The sequence below is a fragment of the Rousettus aegyptiacus genome, unplaced genomic scaffold, assembly GCF_014176215.1.
Source record: "Rousettus aegyptiacus isolate mRouAeg1 unplaced genomic scaffold, mRouAeg1.p scaffold_m13_p_15, whole genome shotgun sequence".
NCBI classification, from domain to species: Eukaryota; Metazoa; Chordata; class Mammalia; order Chiroptera; family Pteropodidae; genus Rousettus; species Rousettus aegyptiacus.
Window position 1 is genome coordinate 28,035,093 of NW_023416290.1, and position 18,415 is coordinate 28,053,507.

An 18,415-nucleotide genomic window follows, 5' to 3' on the forward strand; every position below is an offset into this window, starting at 1 on the left:
TTTTTTCTCCTTATCAATATGATAAAATTATTCAATACCTAAACTCTGTAAATCTTTGGGAGAATTTTTTCTAAGTTTTTATTTTTCAAGTGTTATTATGCAGTATTTCTCAACAGAGGTGCTACTGGCATTTTATATGGGGTTGTTCTGTGCATTGCAGGACACTTAGCATCACTCCTGTGCCCCTACTAAATGTCAGTGGTTCTGTCCAGTCAGCATGACCTCCAAAGTTTCCACACATACCGCCCAACCCACTCAATAAGAACCTATTCTAAATGTTTTTTTCAGACGAGGAAACCATTGGTTGACCTCATGTACTGCAAGGATCTCGTCAGCTTACAATCCCTTTTTTTTTTTTTTTGATTTTTTACACCTACAGCACCTGGTTTACCTAGGTGGTCTCCCATCCAAGTACTAACCAGGCCTGATCCTGTTTAGCTTCCGAGATCAGTCAGGATCAGGCTTGTTCAGAGTGGCATGGCCATAAACCTATTCGAAATTTTTATTAGATGAGTTATATCCAAGACTTCCCCATTTTCTGAAGGACAAAGTTCAAACTTAAAATCAAACCTGAGGAAGCCCCTCATAATTTGTCTTGTTGCCGTTGGAAATTTTATTTCCTGTGATAGCTCCATATATCCTTGCCCCAGCATCACCAATCTGTCATTGCACAAATGGGCTTGTTCTTCCATGCCCTTGCACTTTTAGTCAAACTGTCCTCTCTGCTCAGACTGTCCTTCCAATCCCTCCCTCCCACATCCAGCTAACTAACTAGCATTCATCCTACAAAGACAATTCAAAGATTCCCTTATCTTGGCTGCACATCCTGACAATTTCTCAACTCAGAGATTTATACTTGTTTGTTTCATTGTTAGTGTTCTCCTATTAACCATTGGGCATTCTGAAAATAGAGAGTTTGGCTTCCTCATTTCTGAGTCCTTAGTACCTAACATTACGTGCACTAGAGTCATGACACACCACATCATGGTATGTAGTATGCATTGTGTCACATAAAGCTTATTAATCAAGAGTAATGTGCTGGGACCCTGTCATGTGCTGCCACTGTATGGGCTCTTAGGAAGCCATGGTGAAGGAATACGACGGACCTTTTGTCTAGAGGTAAAGACAGACATTAAACAAGTAATTTCAACTCTGGCATGAGTTATAAAAGAGGAGATACAGAAGGAGAGCTATGGGAGAGTACAGCTTGGGGCTCTGTCATGCCTGGGCACCCACAAAGAAAGGGCAATGTGGGATGAGGAAGAATTAGCTGAGCAAGGAAGGACAAGAAGAGTGCCTCAGGCATAGAGAATATGTTAAGGGGTCAAGATTGACAAACTCTGTTAATTCTTACAGCTTTACTAATGCATTTAGAGTTGAGTTCTGAAGTTCAGCTACTTAGGTCAGCATGCAGGCACCACCATTTCTAATCCACATGACTTTGGGAAAGTCACAAATCTGCCTCATTCTTACTTCTGTAAAAAAGGGATAATAATCTTACTCTATGATAGATTTGCTGTTATAACTAAATAAGATCACCTATTTAAATATTCTAGTACATAGTCTGGCACATAGTAAGTGCCTCATAAATATTACCTCATTATTTTTTATTATTATTATTCAACAAATATCAATTATTCAACAAATGCCAAATCTCACTGACTTCCTTCTCTTACTCTGATTTAGTACTTAATGAGAGTGTCTTGTTTTGTTCACTGCTTTTTCACAAGTAGGACTAGAAAAATAGATAGGCCCTTAAATGGTGTATTCTACAATCTTAAAGTAAGAAAAAATATGAACCAGTAAGTCCAGTCCAAGTAACCAAAGAAATATGTTTTTCATGAAAAATTCATATATCAAAATAAGCAAACAAATCATGTGGCACTTTGGAGTCATTTTATTATAGTTAACATACCATACCATTTGTTAAAAATAGATTTCTCTATCCCTAACCCTGGCCAGACCAATTAAGTCAGAATGTCCTTGGGTAAAATGTGTGAATCTAGTTTTAACATGCTCTCCAAGTAATAGTTATGAAAGATAAGTTTAGGAAAGACTGACTTGTCTCAGCAATTGCTTCTGCAAACCAAACACCCCCAAAACTTGATCAGTGTGAAATAACAATTTTATTAATTCCCTCCAATTCTGTGGGTCAGAGATTTGGAGAAGGAAAAGGAAGCATGGCTTATCTCTGCTCTTCCATGCCTGCGAAGACTCAAGGTACTGCCATCTGAAGTTTCAACTGCTTGTCAACCAGAGTTCCCACACATAGGCACTCCAGTATGGCAGTCTCAGAGTGATAGAATTTCTTTACATGGAGGCTGGCTTCTCCTAGAGTGAGCATGCCAAGAGAACAGGGTGAACACTACCACTGAGCCTCAGTCACATGGTATCACTCACTACGTTTTATGGGTTGAAGCATAGACCCACCTAGATTCAAAGCGAAGGCATATGAGCCTGTCTCTCAATAAGAGATTCATAGAAATCCAGGTATATTTTTAAAGTGACCTATGTTTTATTTCAGTCCTTAATGTGCACCCACAAACTTTCCTTTTCTCTAGACATTCTTCACATTTGTAAAGTTTTTACAAATATCAGAGAAAATCTATAGGTTACTGGTTTCTTAAAACCCATCGATAGTCCCAGATAATGCCTATATCTGCGTATGAGAATATTCTGCTTTGTAAGGTTCCTAATGTCTTCAATTCAAAAACAACCCTTGTTAATCCTGTCTGTAAATCCATTGCCATCCTCTCATTGTCCTTCTTCAAAGTGTTTAAAAACTCTAACAATATTTCAATCATCTTTTTGGTTCACATAAAACTAAGGATTAAAATCCTCGTGCTACACAGATTATAATTATGCTTTTTTTCCCAGATATTTCCTATAAAGTATTCAGTCTTATATAAAATATTGTATTACAAATTTAGAAGAGATTAAAAGATGAATTTTCATCCTAATTCATGAGTCATATATATAATCCTTTGGGCTTATATTTGCCTTGTTTATGCATTTGAGCATGTTTTATTCATGTTCCTGTATATAGCTGTCCATGCATATGTCGCACAATCCATCCAAATGCCTAAACATTATAAATACACATAAACACACATATAATTTTATACAATTTAGGATTACTTACAAATTAGATGTGTCAGGTTTTTCTGTATTTTGATGATATGACACTAAAATAGTTGAGTCCATAAGTTCAATATTTGAAGCATAATCACTTTGTTACAGTAAAATCCACAGATGCAGGAGAATAACAGCAGTCTGTGTGATTGCTCTAGCAAGTTCTATTAGAAATGCTTGTATTATTCCCCCAAAGCCATTTTTTTTTCTTTCACATAAACTTAATTTGGGGGAGCAGGGTGGGGCATCAAATCCATATTGGTATTTTCAAGGAATCACACTAATGCAAGATATTTTATCACATTAGTAATCATATTTAGAGATAAAGTTTTTTTGGACATGTGTAATTTTCAATCCAGCTCTATGGCTACAGAACTAAATCAGTACACTGTCGCAAACATAATCACATAGACCCAATCACACAATAATAACACTTCCATACAACTCCTCTAATTTGATATTGCTGCTTGTTCTAAATTATCACTGAGTCTTTAAAAATATTGTCTATTTGTTTTTGGAATACACAGTGTATTTTCTTCTAATTACATTCTCATCACATTTTACAGAGAAAAATACATCTGGCCTATCAATGGCATAAAATGGGTATTTCCTCAAGGGTGTGTAAAGTGTTCATAAATTTCAGCACCTGCCTGAGTTTGCAGAGATGCTAATTTGCAGGTCACTTGTGCACTGATTTTTCTTTGTGATTGGAGAACATTGTTTGCAAGCTCTATGCAATGTAATGAGATCATGGGCAGTTTGCCTTACATGCATAAAGATTTAACTCTTTTGCAAGTAGTCCCTCTACCCCTGAACATTAAATTCCTACATTGTCTTAATGTACTTCCCATCTACATTTATTTGGGAAAAAATAAAAGCAGTGTTTCCTTTAGTTTATTCAGACTAAAAGGAAAAACTTAATTTGTATGCATACAATTGTATGCTACATAGATGATATTAAATAAATACATTATAGCAGCTTTCATTTTTAATAGCTTGATTTTTTCCCTTTGATTGCTTTCACCAATAAAAGTGTAGTCTATAGAAAAACATCCTTATGGATAATCCATTGTCTCATTTTAACTCGTTTTTACCAAGAAATTCCCCCTGCAGCAATCTCCATTGCCAGCCATTAGCTGTGCACATTTGCCCACAGTAATGACTGCTCCTGTGTACATACCTGACTGCCATCTAATTTAGACCTCACCCATAGGACACTAATGCAATGTCTCCAGGGCCAGCTAAATTCTAGACTGTTGACACATTACAGTTATCATTTCATTTGGTCTTTGGAAGTGAATTAAGAGCTCCTGAGGTTGAAAACAGGTCAAATGCTTATTTGTGGTGAGGGCCCTCATCTTACCCATGTCCAGTCTCATGTATGTTGTGACGGAATGTGTGTCACATCATAGTCCTCAGAACTTTATTGCATTTGTGGCTAAAATAAAACATTTTTTTATCCAGTCCCTTCCTCTGTACAAGCACTAAATATGGGTACGTTGCCATGATCACAAAGAAACATCCATTTTGTATCAATAAATAGACCATATATTAAAATTTATTCTACCTGAATTTTATTTCTCTTTGATCTGTATTTTTACTTCCGTGAACACATCTCAATTTAAAAAGATTAGTTATTTAATGCAACAGAAATTAAATGAATAATTTCAAAGTTCTTATAAAATGCATTCACATCCTTTTCTCCAGACCCTGAACCTTTGGTCTTTTCTACTAGATTGTAAGGGACTGGAGAGCAAGGGCTATAGGACACTATATTCTATACTAAGCTGGAGGGACCATGAGAAGAAATTAGTAAGGACAGCCATAAGATGATGCTAAGGGACTTATTGAAAGAGTGTGTTCCTGGAGATGAGTATGATCAGACAACTACAATGATCTGGACAAGAAATCACAGTGCTATGACTAATGCTGTGATGTTTCAAGAGATATTTGGAAACAGATGTAATAGGACTTGATGTGGACATTGAAGGTTGGGAGTGAGGAAGACTTGAATCTTAGCTCTGACATGTAAAGATCTTGGAAGTCATCACTTTCATCCTTATAACAAGAAAAAGCTGGACAAACAAAATAAGTTCCTTTTCTTGAACTTATCATGAAAGTGAAGCAGCAGAACAATCTCCCTGAAATCTAGAGAGACTGGCACATCCCAAGAGATACAATAACCTTGATCTGTTTCTTTAAAGCAAAAGCTGCGGGAGCTGTAAACCGGTCTGAACACTTACTTAGCAACTTTGACAAATTGCTGGAGGCTCAATGTAGACTCTATAAAACAGAGAAATTCCTGAGGGCCATAGTCTGGAGGGAGGAGTCTTTTCTGAGCTTTCCCTCCAAGAACTCCACCAAGTTCTCACATTGAGGATCTGAGAAAGATCCCCTCCCCCTCTTAAACCTGGCAGTAAGTGGGGAAGAGTAACCATAGTGAAACCCACCTAGAGCAATCTTCATAACAAAGGCCTGTTACCCAGGGGGAAAGACCACCTGCCCATAATTATGAAAACATATCTCACCTAAGGAAAAGCAATTCCCTCCCTTACTGTCTCCAGCTTTCCTGTTACACAGTGGTGAGTGGCAGAGGGAGGTGCCTATAAGTCATGGAGAAACTGGGATTCAAGGAAATTCATGAAAAAGCTGCAGCCTAGGAATGGGGTATGGGGCAAGTAGGGAAAGAGCCATAGCACTGGAGGAAGGACAGAAATGCTTGCGAAGGCCACAGTCTCAAGACATAGATTCCCTATGATCTATGACTGACACTTAAACACTCTCCTCCCTCTACAGGTTCAGGATGCAGAGTAGGAACTATTTCTTAAGATGGAAGAGTTGTGAAACAATTTATAAGTTGAGCTAAATGGTTAAATATGTGAGTAAGGGAGAGAAAACAGATTTTCAGAATAAGCATTCAATATTACCTGATGGCACCAGGACCCCAAATGCAGGAGTAGGAATCACCTTCAGAAATGAAAGAAGGTCATCCCTCCCATTGAAAGATATCTCTCCGTGGCAAAAAGAGTTAAAGGGGAAATGAAGCTAAGGATATGGATAAGTATGAAGATAAATTTGAGGAGAGAAATTGAAAGAATTCATACAGACTGCTTGATAGAGCCATATTATTCTATGGATTTGTCATTTCCAAAGACTTTTTTATTTTGTACGTGATACGAGCACATCGCCAAACATAGGTATATTTGCTTATGTGTCACATAAATGCTGCTGTCAATTTTTATTTAATTAAAGCTTCATTTCTTTCTGTATTTAGATAAAAAGGTATTATATACTATATATATCACGTACCCTAAGACCATCATGCTCCCTTTTTTTCTCAATTTTAAAGGTACTGGTCTAGGGCAGATTTTTTTTTTTAAGCTATAGAAAAAGAAATCAGCCACCAAAAACTTAAATTCTTCTAATTTAGTTTCTGAAGCAGCCTAACCACTCACATGAACCTCACTGCACCTTCATTTCTTAACATTCATGCCCACCTAATTTGGAAACCATCTCTTGGTCTTTCAGCATTTGGCTTGAGCCAAGCAACATTTGCCCAGTTTCCTATCCCTGATTTCTCCCCAAAAGGAGCTCTTTGACTTGGCAAATTCATGAAAAGCTTTTAGAGATTCATATCCTTCTAGTTGGAGCCATTTTCTCCAATGTCTCCTTACTGTGTGTCATGCCTAAAGGCAATCTCCACTGTGTCTGCCCTGGACTTGCAGACAAAACTTGACAATTCTGAGCTAGTCTACAGTAGTCCTGCATTGCTGATTAAGATTTTCTGTCATGTCCCTGTTGTCAGCTATCTTTCATTCATCCATCAGTGTGACTTCAACTTGCAGCCTCCTCTTCCCTCTTCCAGTTTGCTGCTTCTTAGCTGCTCTGAGCTGGGGGTGTGGGAGTGGTGGGGAAGACAACTGGAAATGTTGAGACTAGACTACTAAATGGGAATCAGGAGTAGAAAGTGTTAAGGAGTCTAGATTTTATGCAGGGACATGATATTTATATTTTCACAGGCACTTTCTACTTACTCTTTCAGATTAAAACTGTGTCCCAGACTGACCTCTATATACTTGATATACCACCAAATATATCTGGAGTTTTCTTAAAGCAAAATGCTAGCCTTCCTTATGACTCCAGCATCATAATCAAGCTGCAGTAAAAGAAACATTTCATTGCCTGCTAAGAACTGGATAGAAGGAAGTTGTTTGAACATAAAGTATTTTTCATCCTGTTTCAGCAAAGTATATTCCTAAAATTAGTATAAATTGTCACAGCTTATATATTTATGTTTTCTTTTAAGCTTTTATGTTGGGGGTGGTCCTCATTCTTCCATCTGTTTTCACATTGTACAATATAAAACAATCTACGAAATTGATGATCACTTTCCAGGCAATTTCAACTTTGCAAAACCCAGAGAAGAGTTAAAGAAGCAAATACGCATTCAGCTGATTCCTTAGGAGTGCCCCAGTTACAAGACAGGGAGAAGCATCTAGTAACTTCTCCATCTGTACCAGCTATCCTCATTTCTGTTATAAACTGCAAATGGCAAAATCAATGGGGAGAGATGAAAATGGAATATAAAGAGGCCTGCAACTGCTACAAATCACTGCTCTACTCTGGGAAGCCTGAGCAGAAAAATCCTTGGAGAGTTTCTCTGAGAAAGGCTCTGCTATTCAGCCAAAGTACTGAGCATGTCCTTAAGGATCTTACTCCCAAGTGGACGAATAGGCCCTCAGTACCTCCCAAACCATCCAGGCTGGGAATAATGTCCTGTGAACCAAGTTTCTGTAGGCCCACTACCAACGAGAGCTCCAGCATAAGGGAACAGAGAAAAGCACAGTTGCTCTGCTTGGTGATGGCACATCAAGTGCTCTTCCCGAGGCCTCCAACCAGCAGAATGGGCAGCCTCACAGGCAATCAACAGGTGTATGAAACAGAGTGGTGGGGAAGGCTCCCTTAGCTCTGGTTTGCTTTATTTCCTCAGTAGTTAAACTCCCTTTTGTCATCAAGCGGGGGAATTCACTCTTAGATTCTCTTCTGGATCTCTTGATGCTACCAGCAGAAAGCTTTTTGGAAATAACCAACTCTCTCTTCTCCAATATTCATTTTTAGTTCTTTAATAATTCATTTATTCACTTATTCCAAATATTTAATAAACTTGTAATATGTGCCAGGTATTTTTCCAGAGGTTGAATCCCCATATATCTGAGAGACAGAACAAAAAATCAAATAAATATGTAGTAAAAACAAACAAACAAAAAAATCAGATATCATGAAGGAAAATAAATAGGATTAGAGAAGAAAGAATAATAGGATAGAAAAGGCCTCTCTGAGGAGATAAAGTTTAAACAGAGACATGGAGAATAAGAAGGAGCAGCTATGGGCAGATCTGAGGAAAGAGTCTTACAGAAGGGAACAGCAAGTGAACACAGAGGCCACCTTGAATGCTCCTAGAAAAGAAAGAAGGAGGCCACTGGACCTGGGAGCAGCAAGCAATGGAAAGACATGATGGAAACAAAGATGAAGAGACAGCTATGGTTAAGATCCTGAGGGACCTCATAGGTCGTGGTTAGACATTAGATTGTGTCTTTCTGGCTGCCTATGGAGAACATATTGAAAAGGGCAAGAGAGGAAGTGAGACCAGAAGGAAGTGCTTGCAGTGGTCCAGACAAGAAGCAGTAGTGGTTAGGATTAATCTGGTAGTAGTAAAGAAGTGATTAGATTCAGGATGGGTTATGAAGGTAGAACTGAGAGGATCTACTGAGGGATGGGATATAGGGGATGAGAGCAGGAGAGGAAAACTCCAAGGTGATAGGCCTGAAGGCATGGATATATGGCGGTCCTCTCAACAGAGACTGGGAAGCCTGAATACTAGGATGAACAGTGATCCTCCCAGTAGAGGTGGGGAAAGCTCAGGGAAGCAGAGATGTGAGGGAGGTCAATAAAATCCATACTAAGCATTTGATCCAGGTTCGTCAATTTTTGCCACCAAAGGAAATGTGGCCATTTGAATTATCCCACATTCAAGTACATTCATAATATAATATTACCACAACTGAGAACTGAGTGAAGAACAGAGAACGAAGACACAAAGATGACCAGAAAGAGAGAGCAAAAGTAAGAGTAAGCAATGAGACAAAGCCTGTGAGATAGGCTGGAGCCAAATCATGAAGGCATACTAGCTGTGTTACAGAGGACAGTTATTTCACCTTTCTGTGCCTCAGTTTCCTCATCTGAGAAATGGGATGATGATAATAGTACCTACTTCATAGAGTTTAATGCATTAAGATCCGTAAAGTCCTGGGAAAACATGGCAGAGTGAGAGACGTCCTCAGATCTTTCCCCTTGAAACAACAATAAGCTGAACATCTAAAACTGAACAAAAAATACCCAAGCTGCACACCAGCACATCTGAGCATGGAATCTGCGCATAACAGCTACCACAGGTCAAAACCCCAGGTGTCAGGTGGTGGACTGGGACAAATAAAGAAGCTACCTCTCACAGCCGCCAAAGCTTCTTACAGGAAGAGGGGGAGGGGTCAAGATGCGGCGACATCCCTGATCATGCCTGCCTGGAAGTGCCAGGACTTAGCAGCCCGCAACAGGGCCCAGTCATCAGCACAGAAAGCAGAGAAGTGGGACTGGACAGCAGAGAAACAACAGTTGATTTTCACTGGCCCTGGTTCCAAAACCAAGGCTGAGCTGCAGTCCCCAAACCCTAACCTAGAAGCCCCCTCCCCCTATACCCTCCAAAACCAAACACTGCAGAGCCCCAGAGGAATATGAGCAAATGCTACCAAAACCGTTAGGGATCCAAGAAGTTTAGATACCACCTACTGGAAACCAAAAGAAGAGTGCCTTCTTTGCAGGAGGCTAAAGAGAGACCTTTATATAATAAGTCCTTCTGGAAAAACAACAGATTATACTTCCATTAATGTCCAGACAGAAAAATAGTCTATTAATCACCATGAACAACCAAGGTAACAAAGCAGCTCAGAAAGAACAAGAAAAATCTCCAGAAAGTGCGCTTACAGACAGAAATATGTGACTTAAGTGACAGAGAATTCAGGATGGTACTTCTGAAAAACCTCAGTAAATTCGAAATGAATTATATCAACAATTTCAGAAATTGAAAAAACAACAAGATGAGCAGAGCAAGAAGATTGAAACCCTCAAAAAGAACCAAATAGAAGTTCTAGAGATAAAAAAAAAAAAAACGCAGTCCAAGAGTTGAAAAATGAAACAGCAGGCTTGGGAAATAGAGTCGACCAAATAGAGGAAAGAATTCATGATATCGAAGACAGAAATCTAGAAATAAATCATGAAGAAGAAGAGAGAAACTGAAGAATAAAAAATAATGAAAAAGAAATACAAGAACTAGCTGATACCATCAGGAGAAGAAACATAAGAATAATGAAAATTCTCAAAGGAGAGGAAAAGGAGCAGGGACTAGAAAGCATTTTCAGACAATAGTGGATGAGAATTTCCCAAATCTAAGGAATGAGCTGGAGCTTAGAATTCAAGATGTCAACAGAACACCCAATTGTCTCAACCCAAAAAAGGCTTCCTCCAATACACATTGTATTAAAATTATAAAAACTCAATGACAAAGATAGAATTCTCAGGTCAACCAAGGAAAAGAAAATGGTTATGTATAAAGGAAAACCCATTAGATTATCGTCAGACCTCTCAGAGCAGACCGTACAAGCCAGAAAATAATGGAATCAAATATTTAAACTCTTAATTGAAAAAACTACCAGCCTAGAATAATGTATTGAGCTAAGCTCTCCTTTGAATATGAAAGAGAAATTAAGAACTTTCCAGACATACAAAAACTGAGGGGATTCTCCACTACAAGTCCTGAACTACAGGAAATACTGAAAGGTGTCAGCTCATCTAAAACAAAATAACAAATCAAAAAAAATATACATAATTAGGAGTAAAATGACTATCAGGCAAATAGAAGCAGAGGAGTGCAACCTTTACAAAGAACAGGACATTATAAGCCTAAACAAGAAGAAGAGAATTACTATGGCAAGATAGTAATGAACATTCAACATACATAGAAACAATTGAGATAACAATGACTGAAAAGGGAAGGATTCTAAGATCTAACTTCACAAAAGGGAAGAGAGATAAGGCACACGCAGAAGAAAATGGATGACAGTTTATATATAACTATCTTTTTCATATTTGTAATGGTAACCACACACCATAGAGTCAGAACTGAAGTATAGAACATAAAACAAGAAGAATCAGAGGCAAAACCCAGAAAAGCCAACCAAAATAAGGAAAACAGAAACACAAGGACAAGGAAGCAATGGAAACACTGAGCTACCAGAAAGCATATAAGAAGGCTATAAGAAGACATAATATTTCAATAATCACCCTAAATGTAAATGGACTGAATTCACCAATAAAAAGGCACAGAGTTGCAGATTGGATCAAAAAAACAAACCCAACCATATGCTGCTTCCAGGAGACACATCTCAGCTCCAAAGACAAATATAGACTCAAACTGAAAGGGTGGAAAATGAATTTCAAGCAAATGGCATTCAGAGAAAAGCAGGAGTAATGGTACTAATATCAGATGAAATAGACTTCAAAAAAAAAGTAATAAAAGATACTGGGGGACACTTCATAATGATAAAGGGAATCATGCACCAAGAAGACATAATACTTATTAATATCTATGCTCCCAATCAGGGAGCCCCGAAATATGTAAAGCTATTACTAAAAGGACTAAAGGAAGAAACAGACCAAAACACTATCATAGTAGAGAACCTAAATACCTCACTGTCGGATATGGACAGATCATCCAAACACAAAATCAATAAGGAAATAAAACCCTTAAATGACACATTAGACCAACTAGACATACTTTACATTTACAGAGCCTTCCATCTCAAAACAGCCACTTATACGTTCTTCTCTAATGCACATGGAATAATCTCAAGAATCAACCACATCCTGGGACATAGAAATAGTCTCAACAAATATAAGAGGGTTGAAATCATTTCAACCATATTCTCTGATCACAATGCTTTGAAACTAGAGATTAATTGCAGAAAGAAATCAGGAAGATCTGCAAATACATGGAGATTAAACAACATGCTACTAAATAATAACTAGGTCAGGGAAAAAATAAAAAGAGAGCTCAAGAGATACGTAGAAACAAATGATAACAATAGTACATCATGTCAAAACTTTTGGGACATGGCAAAAGCGATCATACGGGGAAAGTTCATATCATTACAGGCCTATCTTTAAAATCAAGAACAAGGCTAAATAAACAACCTAATGCTTCATCTTAAAAAACTAGAAAAGGAAGAACAAATGAAAGCCAAAGTCAGCAGAAGGAAAGAAATAATCAAAATTAGAGCAGAAATAAATGAAATTGAAAACAAGAAAAAAATAGAAAAAACAAATACAAAGAAGAGCTGATTCTTTGAGAAGATTAATAAAATTGACAAACCTCTGGCTAGACTCACTAAAGAAAAAAGAGAAAGGACACAAACAAACAAAATCAAGGATGAAAGAGGGGAAATTACAACCGACATTGCAGAAATACAAAGGATCATACAAGAATATTATGAAAAATATATAACACCAAATTTAATAACCTAGAAGAAATGGACTAGTACTCAGAAATAGAACAAAAGACCCCCAATCACCAAAGCCATCCTGAGAAAAAAGAACGAGGATGGAGGCATCACTCTGCCTGACTTCAGATTATACTACAAAGTGACAGTAATCAAAATAGCATGGTATTGGCAGAAAAACAAACACACGGCCTAGTGCAACAAAATCGAGAGTCCAGAAGTAAACCCATATTTATATGGGCAAATAATTTTTGATAAAAACATACATTAGAGAAAGGAAAAACCTTCAATAAATAGTGCTGGGAAAATTGGAAGGCCACCTGCAAAAGATAAAACTAGACTGTTGTTTATCACCACACACCAAAATTAATTCAAAATGAACTAAAAGCCTGAATATAAGACCTGAAACAATAAAATGCATACAAGAAAGCATAGGAACGAAACTCAAGGACCTTGAACTTAAAGATTATTTTATGAATTTGACCTCAAAAGCAAAGGAAGTAAAAGCAAAAAATAAATGAATGGGACTACATCAAACTAAAAAGCTTCTGCTCAGCAAAAGAAACCATCAACAAGGTAAAGAGACAACCATCCAAATGGGAAAATATGTTTGTAAGCGATGCCTCTGATAAGGGACTAATATCCAAAATATACAAAGAACTCATATGACTCAATAACAACAACAAAACAAACAATCCAACCAAAAAATGGGCAGGGGACCTGAACAGACACTTCTCCCTAGAGGACATATAAATAGCCAATAAATACATGAAAAGATGCTGAACATTGCTAGCTACTAGAAAAATGCAAATCAAAACCACAATGAGATACCATCTCACACCTGCTAGAATGGCTATAATCAACAGAACAAGTAATAACAAATGATGAAGAGGATGCGGAGAAAAAGGAACCCTCCTACACTGATGGTGGGACTGCAAATTGGTACAGTCACTATGGAAAACAATATGGAGGTTCCTCAACAAACTAAGAATTGATCTATCATATGATACAGCAAAAACTTAAAAACTCATATCCGAAGAGATATTTGCATACCGATATTCATAGCAGGATCATTCACAGTGGCCTGGACATGGAAGCAACTGAAGTGTCTAATGATAGATGATTGGCTAGAGAAGCTGGGGCACATATATACAATGGGATATTACTCAGTCATAAAAAAAAAATGAAATACTGTCATTTGCAACAACATGGATGGGCCTTGAGATAATCATGCTAAGTGAAATAAGCCAGACTGAAAAAGTTGAAAATCACAATATATCACTTATATGTGGGACATAAACCTAAAAGCAACGAAGGAACAGGACAGAGACTTAGGGACATGGACAATTATCTAGTGGTTACCAGAGAGAAGAGAGTGGGGGAAGAAGGGAGAGGTAGACAGGATAAAGTGGGTCAAATATAGGAGTATAGGGGGAGGGTGAAGTGATAAAAGGGATCAAATATATGGTAGCTGAAACTGGACTTTGGGTAGTAATCATACCATAGAATATATAGATGTCAAACTATAATGTACAGCTGAAAATTATATAATTGTATTAACCAATGTTACCCCAATAAAAAATGAAAAATAAAGATCTGTAAAGTTCTTAGAACACTGCCTAACATACAATTAATATTATAAAAATGTTAAATTTAACAGATAAGTAAAATTGTGGTCTTTTACCTAAGCAATGGGAAGAATAGAAAGGAATGACATGATAGGATCCTATAAATGAAAAAAAAACTGAATTAACATTTAAATATACTTTTTTGGTGGCAGACAAAATAGTGAAGATTAGTGTGTCTATATTTTAGAAGTCACAAAGATAACTATTAATACATTCCTCTCGTGTGCATTAAATTTTAGCCTAGTGACCTAAGAGATCTCAAGCCCACAAATTATGTATATGAAAGCCAAAGCTTATAAACATGATATCTCCCAGTTTCTTGGTATGAGATCATCTCCAGAGTTCCCCCAAAGATTTCTGCAAATTCCCATGGGCTTGCTTTTTCTTTTCTTGTATGTACTTTGGCAGAAGAGTTGGGCACAATGAAATTTTTTAAAGGTGGAAAAGAGAAAGCAAAGAGAAATTAATGATCCTGGCAAGGACTGCAGCTAGTCACCTTCGATATCTGACTAGCTACTCTAACCAACCCAAGTATTTGGGGCTCCCTTACCCAGCTGCTGATATACCCCATTCAGCCAGGTCCATCACACTCACATATTCCAAAGATAGCACAAGACTACTGTAGCCAAGTGCACATCTTTTTCTTAGACAGGATGTGGCAATGAAAAGGGCCAGATTATACATGTACTCACTAAAAGCAGTGCAAAGTTAAAAAGAGGTTTTTATGGGTTTGTATATGTTGGCTTGTGTTTGAGGTAGATAATCAGTGGCAGTTGGAGACTTGGAGATGGGGTAATAGGTTAAGAGGTTGTGTTTATAATCCAAGCCTGCTAATGACATGACCTAAATTCTCAGCCATAGGAAACAGAAAGGAAGATGGAACCTACTGACTTTATAGAGGCAGACACAAAAAAAATCTCTGCAGTTCTTTGGATATGAGTGTGAGGTTTCCAACCTAGGAAACTTGGGGAATAGTGAAATGGTTCAAAGCACAGGGAGACAGGCAGATTGAGATGACAGGAAAGGAGATAATGGGATAGGCTTAAGACATGGTGCATTTGAATTCTATGTAGGCCAGGCTGTGCTGCAGGCAGTAGGACATATCCTCTTTCCTATATGTTAACTAACATCTTTTGGGCTACAGAGCCACTCAGACCAGGGTGCAGTATAGTTCAACAAAGATTGAAGTACCTGCTGTATTCCATGCCTGAAACATTATGTTTTATACCCATTATTTTATTTAATTCTCACAACAGCTTCATTCAGTAGGTATTGTCAGCTCTGTTGATATCTGAGGAAACTTGCTCAGAAAGCTTACATAATTTTTCCAAGGCCAGAGAGCTCTTTATGCTGTGATCTCCCCCTTACTCAACTCTATGACAATACTGGACACCCCGCTCTGGGTTCTCCCATTCTGGCCCCATGCTCTGAGTCCTGAGGGGATGAAGGTGGTCTTTATTATTCTTGGTGGGTTAGAAGTTTAAGAAATACTTGTGTTTGAAGGACTCAGGAAAAGAGCCCTACTAAGTTGGTCTTGCCGCCTCCTACAATGAAGAAGAAACAGAATATAATGGTAAGTGGCACAGACTCTAAAGGCGCTCTGCTGAATTTGGATCCCTACCCTGAAAATTATGAGCTGTGTGACCTGGGGCAGGTTATTTAACCTCTCTGTGTCTTGCTTTAACCACTTGTTATGAGGGAGCCCATTCATTTACAAAATATTATCAATCTGGTATAAAGTACCAGATTAGAGGTTTGAAAAACTTTAAAAAAATGAATCAGAAAAATACCTGCCCAGAAGCACCTTACCATGTGAAGTCATTTCAGTCAAACATAGTGATCAAAACAACCAGCCAACTCAGTAAAATCTATTTCTTTTTCTCTCAATCAGACAAAGACACAGTTCAGAGATGGTAGTTAGTGATTTGGCATTAATGTGACATCTCTACATTCTCAGAAAAAGCTCAGGAAGCATCTAGGGTGCTTATGTCAGGTTTCATGAGGAAATATAAACCAGAGATGTGCAGTGGCTTTCTCTGCCAAAGTCACTGAGCTAATTACCATCGTAGTAGAAATAAAATACATGGCTTCAACTCCAAATACAGTGAGCTTTCCACTATACCATGCTGACTCTATGTTCTGCTCTCCTCTCCAGTGGATCACTTATTCAACATGAAACCCTATCAGGAAAAACAATTGAGCTGGCAATACAATATATACATATTATGAATACTAATATATTAATTATATTATAAAATCTACACAAAACTATAAGTTAAAAGTTCAGATTTTTTTTCCTTACCTAAGTGGACCATCCTGTACACATCTGGAACAGATGGCTCTCTCATCTCTAGAGGCTACAGCACTAGGTGCCATCCTAGGCAGCCAGTAGAAATGGTATGGAATTTGGGATCACATCAGTAACGACTAAATAGCTTTTGTGAGTGTATTTGTATCCTTTTGCCACTGTAATAGACTACCACAAATTTAGCAGCTGAAAACAAAAAATTTATTACCTTATGATTTCTATGGGTCAGGAATGCAGGTACAGCATGTCTCAGCTAGTTCTCTGTTAAGTGACTCACAAGGAAGAAATCAAGGAATCGGCAGGGTTGCCTTCCGTTCTGAAAGCGCTAAGAAAGAATACATTTCCTGGCTTATTTAGGTGTTGACAGAATTCAGATCCATGAGATTGTAGGGACTAAGATCCCTGTTTCCTTGCCAGCTGTTGGCTGGGGGTTGTTTTCAGCTTCTAGAAGTGTGGGTTGAATTCTTCCCACACTTCAAATCTCTTTTCTTCTACATCTCTCCAACAGTCAAATAATTTCTCTAAGTCTCAGTTTCTTCAACAGCAAAACGGGAAGAATTACATATATCTCAGGTGACTGATTTGAGGATTAAATGGGGTAATAGATATTAAATTATTTTGAATGTTGTAAAGTAATTGATGTGGAGAGAGGTCAGCATTGGGGGAAATTTAAAGGGAAAAGGAGGATTACGGAAGATTTTCTCTGCATTTAAGATGATCAGTATAACAGATAACAGAAAAATACGCTGAGTGTCCACAGAACGCTAAAGTTAAGGGAGATATTTGGCATTTTGTGAATGCTACAGTGCTATATGAAGGTTGGGAATTTTTATAAAATATAATACACCAAAGAAAACACAAACTAACCTTAAGTTTTATTGCAATTTAGTCTGTACCCCCAAAAGGATCATAATTTAAAATATGTATGTGAAAAAACTGAACATAAGCCAGCACAATACCATAGAGCCTGTATATCTGCCACTTCATTTGGTGATAAAGAGTACGCTCTGAACTCTACAGGTACTGTCATGGGGCCAGTTACTTAACTTCATTCCTCATCTAAAAAATGGGAATAATAACAATAGCACTGACCTTAGGGTTGCTGTGAGAATGAAAGAATGCATGTAGGATACTCAGCAAGGTGCCAGGTTATAAATATCATCTATTATTTTATCATTGAATTCAAAATGAAACTATGATCAGTGGGTCATAAAACTAAAAATATGACAATGAATAATCTATTACTAGCTCACAGCTCTAAGACAATAAACTCACATATTCCTAAAAAAGTAATATGCAAGAAAATAAAAAAAGAATAAAAACATTTTTCAGGTCACAAAAAGTAATAGATATTTTACTCATTATGTACTCTAACCTGATTTTGTCTTTTTGTAGTTTGTAGGACTTGGAATAATAGTTTACCTAAAAGCAAAGGGTTAAGTGAATTTGAAGTTTCAGTGACTAGCAGTTCTGGAAGATGCTTCTGGGAGGTGCACCTTCATCCTGAGCAGATTTAGTCATGGCACGGTTGCCTAGATTGTTGACATCCGGTGGTTTTTATAGCACATCTCAACTAAGAGTAATGGCAAAAGAGAGGACCAACTGTAGACAGAGGCATCACATTCTGGACATGGGTAAGCCCTGCATGACCTGGCCACACTGCACACTTTCAAGTATTAGACACCGCTGCAACTATGCCATGTCTCTGGCAGAATTTCAAGACACTCTGAACTTTCATG

The 18,415-nt window shown here is 37.7% G+C and overlaps 1 pseudogene; it reads right to left on the reverse strand.

The window, feature by feature from the left end:
* Positions 1–370: 370 nt before the first annotated feature.
* On the reverse strand, positions 371–489 carry LOC118612334 (annotated as a pseudogene).
* Between the last annotated feature and the right edge of the window lie 17,926 nt (positions 490–18,415).